The sequence below is a fragment of the Capricornis sumatraensis genome, chromosome 22, assembly GCF_032405125.1.
Source record: "Capricornis sumatraensis isolate serow.1 chromosome 22, serow.2, whole genome shotgun sequence".
Lineage (NCBI taxonomy): Eukaryota > Metazoa > Chordata > Mammalia > Artiodactyla > Bovidae > Capricornis > Capricornis sumatraensis.
In genome coordinates, this window is record NC_091090.1 from 32,219,713 (window position 1) to 32,225,070 (window position 5,358).

The 5,358-nt window shown below is 52.7% G+C and overlaps 1 pseudogene; it reads right to left on the reverse strand.

Moving 5' to 3' along the window:
* Positions 1–1,886: 1,886 nt before the first annotated feature.
* On the reverse strand, positions 1,887–5,100 carry LOC138069738 (BOLA class I histocompatibility antigen, alpha chain BL3-7-like; annotated as a pseudogene).
* Between the last annotated feature and the right edge of the window lie 258 nt (positions 5,101–5,358).

The window sequence follows — 5,358 nt, forward strand, 5'->3', positions numbered from 1 at the left end:
ATCAAGATCTAATGTACAATGGTGGGACGGGCATAACCTTCATACACTTTTTTTAAAAAATTATCTATTTATTTTTGGTAGTGCTGGGTCGTCATTGCTGTGCACAGGCTTTCTCCAGTAGTGGAGAGCGGGGCCTTCTCACTGTGGTGGCTTCTCTTGTTGCAGAGCATGGGCTCTAGAGCATGTGGTTTCCAGTAGCTGTGGCCAGTGGGCTCGGTTGCTCCGCGGCAGGTGGGACCTTCCTGGAACAGGGATTGAACCATGTTCCCTGCATTGGCAGGCAGATTTTGAACCAGTGGGCCACCAGGGAAGCTTCAGACACATTTAGAAGGGGAGAAATGGGAGGCACAAAGAGTCACTGGTCTGTAGCAATGTTCAAATACAGCCAAAACCAAAATGAAATTTGTCATTCTTTTTCCATCTCTCATTCCCAACCTCCACCCCCAGTAACTGTACCCTCTTCCCATGTTAGGGGAATCCCAGACTTTAAGTGCCCTAGTAGAAGGCAGAGACTACCTCCCTCCATATGAGAGGATACTTGCTTCCCCAACATTCTTGCAAGTGGACACAGTATAAGCCCACAGTGAGGTGACCACATACTGACTCTGGCTCAGGGGGTGGTGACATAAGCTGAAACAGTGAAGAATGCATTTGGCAAAGGTGGCATGAATGGCAGTAATGACACCCATTTGCTAAGGGAAGTAATGAAAGCAGTCCCAGCCCGGAACGGGGTCAGTGGTGTGAGTTGTGACATCTGTGCTCAGCTGGGGCCAGAGGGTCCGATGTGGGACCCCATCTAGGAGGACTGAGCATTCTGTTCCTGGCTGGGTAGCTTCAAGCTTATTCTGTGGCTTTTCCTGAAATGCAATGAGTACACATACACACAATTTTCATTTATGTAACAGAAAAATTTGTATTCTGTTGTTTACACTAAGGAATGAGTGAGAAATCCATTTAGGTAATAGCTTCAAACAGCAGGATTCATTGATTTTCATTATTCTGAGCTTATAACACTTCTTCAGTCTTCCACCTGGCTATGTACCTCAGGGTAGAGAAACCAGTATGCATCTCTAGCCCTTGTCTTCCCAGGAAAGTACAGCTGTTGAAGTGTGGATTTAAGACTCCTCCCCATTCCGAATGCTCTCTGATCACTGACCTCAGTTGTTCCCAATCTGGCTGAGCTCCTGGATTGCCTGTGAGTCCCTGTGATCACAGGTTCTGGTGGGACAAGTTTCTACTGAAGGGAAAAGAACAAAGAAACAGAGAAGACGACCCATCCAACCAGTGACCACTCTGAAGCCCACAAAGGACTCAGCATTCTCTGGAGAGGGCTCATACCTCCTCGTATCCTTCTGTGGTCCCACTGACATCAGACTCAGCACAGCAAACATGTAGATGCTGGAAGATTCTCAGTGGTTCTGTTTGTTTTCCTGTCTCAAACTTTAAGAATCTTTTTCTTTATTAATCCATCAACCCTCATGACATGGATTAGGAAAAACAAATTCACATCCAGATTCTTATTTTCAGTATTTCTCAGCACAACACGAAGTTAAGACAAAGGTAGAAAGGGCCCAGCCCCGCCTCTGCCGAAACAAGGGAGTCCAATAGGGAGCAGAACACAGGTCAGATGGGGAGGGGGCATGGTGGGCAGGGGTGGGCCAGTCTTCCCACCTCCTCACGTTATGCTAATAGAAGCACAGATGCATTCACACCAGCTGCAGAAAGAGGGGTCAGGGGATCTGATGTCACAAAGCAGGACTGAGCATCACTCAGTCCTCGCAAGGCAGCTGTCTCACACTGTGAGAGAAAAGAATCAGGAACCAGTTCAGGTCAGTCATGTAAGGGCTGACATTCTCCACAGACCCCCATATGCCCACATGTCCCACTCAAAGATCCCTGCCATCCAATGTGTCCCCTCTGCCCCACCCCCCTTCCAATCTAGACCCTCCAGGGTCTCACCTTTAGGAACCGCGAGAGGCACATCAGAGTCCTGGGCACTGTCACTGCCTTGGGGAGAACAAGACCAGGACGTGGTCAGAACCCACAGGAGAGAAACTAGAGAAGGAACTTTGAGGAGGGTGAGCCCCCCATTGCCTCCTTTCTGGACCCTCACAAGGGTCTCAGAAATCACCCCTTTCATACTTACTTGCAGCCTGGGTGTAGGTCCGTCTTTTTTCACCCGTGAGAAGAAAATATCATGTGAGAGGCCAGGGAGAAGGCTAAGTCATGAGACCCTACAGGAACCCCTAGATCTGGACCCCAGAGAACTTTCTGGAACTGTGGTCAAAATTCATGCTAGGATCAGGAACACAGAGAAGGGAGCCGGGTAAGGACTGGGCCACCTGCTCTCCTGCAGGTCTGTCCTCATCAAGGACCTCCCTTTGACCTTCAAGTGCTGGAAACCAGGTCCCCAACTGGAATTAGGAAGGTGAAAATTTTCTCTTTCATTTTCATACATGCTTTAGAAAAGCAAAAGGTTAGCATCAGCTCCAGACTCCATGCGTGTGAGGAGCATACTTTCCAGTAACCAGGCAGGTAAACTACCTGGGCTTGAAACCCCCAATGAGACAAGAAAACTCACTCCAGATCACAGCTCCAGCCACCACAGCCACCACGAGGAGAACCAGGCCAACAGTGATGCACATGGTGAGGAAGAGTGTCTGAGGAGGTTCTGTGGAGGCAAGGGAAGAGGCCCTGATCTCAGGCTTGAGTCCTGAACTTGCTGAACTGAGTCCTGAAGGGCTCCTGCTTTATCTTAGAGGATGCTCTCGCCCCATCCCCGTCCTTACGCCATCTCAGGGTGAGGGGCTCCTGAAGCCCCTCATGCTGCACATGGCACGTGTATCTCTGCTCCTCTCCAGAAGGCACCACCAGGGCTGCCCACTTCTGGAAGGTCCCATCCCCTGAAGGCCTGGTCTCCACAAGCTGCATGTCTTGTGTCTGGTCGTCCACACTGCGCTGCCAGGTCAGTGAGATCTCCTCAGGGTAGAAGCCCAGGGCCCAGCACCTCAGGGTGACCACACGCTTAGAGATGGGGTGATGGGTCACATGTGCCTTTGGAGGGTCTGAGGAAGAATCAGAAAATTCACAGTTTGTATTACCTCCATGGGTCAGTGAAGCAGCAGCATGTGACCATCCTGAGGAAGGACAGAACAGTGGTTTTATCCCCAGCTTTACTGAGGTATACTTTACAAAAATTGTACACATTTAGAGTGTACTACATGTTGCTTTGGTATATATGGACATTGTGAAGGTAATTAACATATTCATCCACTTACCTTATGTGTGTGTCTATTTGACAGGGTTGATGAGAATGATTAAGATCATTTTTAAAGTATACAATACAGAATTATTAACTATAGTCACCAGGCTATACATCAGATCCTGAAACTTATTATGAGATTTTTTACCCTCTGAGCTATGGAACATTTAGGAGCATGGTTTTGAAAAAAGCAACACAAGAGCTAGATAACAGCCTCAAATCAGAGATCAGGGATGATCTATATTAGTCCTTGGAAATTTCTAGAATGAGAGACTAGGATAGGTGCTCTAAAAATGTGAAGGGGAGAATACAGACTAAAGGTCCTGACTCTGGTGGAGGCTGAATGACTCAGAAAAGCTAGAGTCAGGCCTCCTAAGATGCTCTCAGGGTGAGAAGAGGCCTTGAGAGAGAAAGTCATGGATCACAAGATGGTGGCCAGGGTCAAAGGGCACCGCTGACCAGCTCTTTCAGGGATGGTTTGTTTCCTGCTTCTTCCTCAAAGACACTAGATTCCTTGATTGTCCTTCAGACAAGTGGGGCCACTGGTGACTGTCTTGTACAGAATCTGAAAACCCGGGCGGATTTCCTCCCTCTCCTGACAAGAACTCGGGGCGCTATTCCCACACGGACACCACTTTCTTCTCCTCGTGGGAAGCCAGCTCCAGCCCGAGGGGAGACCAGGGCGGCCCCACGCCCCTCCTACCTACGCGCTGCAGCGTGTCTTTCCCGTTCTCCACGTATCTGCGGAGCGACTCCACGCACGTGCCCTCCAGGTAGTTCCTCACATGCGCCGCAGCACCTGCCGCCTCCATCTTGCGCTTGGAGATCTGGGCCGCCATGTCCGCCGCGGTCCAGGAGCGCAGGTCCTCGTTCAGGGCGAGGTAATCTCTGCCTTCGTAGCCGAACTGGTCATACCCGTGGAGGAGATGCCTGTCCGGCCCCACGTAGCAGCCGTACATCAGCTGGAGGGTGTGAGACCCTGACCCGCCCCGACCACCCGCGGTGATTAAACCCAAAGTGAAATGAAACCGGGTCAAGCTCCCCCGCCCCGTCTCCTCCCGGGGCGGGGGCCGGGTGTGTTCCGCAGTGTTGGGGTGACCCTCCGACCCGCAGACTCGGGGTGACCCCTCTGGTCCCTGGGGATGGGGGCCGTGACCCGGACCCGGGCCCACGTTGCTCACCGGCTTTGCTCTGGTTGTAGTAGCCGTGCAGGTTGTTCAGGTTCAGCTGGAAAGTCTGTGCGGCTCTTTGGCCTTTCGCGTCTCCTGATCCCAATACTCCGGCCCCTCCTGCTCCACCCACCGCTCCCGCGGCTCCATCCTCGGATCCCGGGTGTTGCTGTCGAACCGCATGAACTGCGTGTTGTCCACGTAGCCGACGGCGATGAAGTGGGGCTCCCCGAGGCCGGGCCGGGACACAGCTGTGTAGAAATACGTCAGCGAGTGGGAGCCCGGAGGCAGGAAGGGGTGAGACCCGACCCCACCTCCTCCCTGCGTGGTCCCCGGTCGAGGTGATGGGGCCGGGAGGGAGGAGGGCGTGTAGGGCGAGGAGATGGAAGCAGTCGAAAACATGTCCAAACTTAGAAAGGGTAGAAAAGAGGAGTCGGGAAGCAAGGCAGGGACAGGACGGGACCCGGGGAGGGTGGGGTCTGGGCAGGGGCGTCAGGGTCACTCCATGTCTGGGGTCCTGCCCCCCAGACTCCCGGGCGGTCCCTTTGCCCCTCCGCACAGAGACCGTTCCCTCCAAACCCCACACTCACCAGCTAGGGTCTTGGTCAGGACCAGGATCCCCGAGAGCAGTTGGAGGAGGGTTCGCGGCCCCATGACTCGCATCCTCTGGGTCTGGGAAGAAGCAGGGTCTGGGCGGGTTGGTGGAGACTTTATAGCCAGGATGCACTGATTGGTTTTTCTAGAAACCGTGCACCCAGTGGCAGTGAGATCTGGAGCTGCATCATGAATATCCAGGCTGCAGGGCTAAGAGAGAGAAAGCGAAAATCGAGAAGGGGAATCCCCAACATGGAGCGTTCCAGCCCCAGACACCGCCCTTGACCCTGAGATCCTGAGCAGCTTGCCCTCCAGGCACCTGGGACTTTGCCC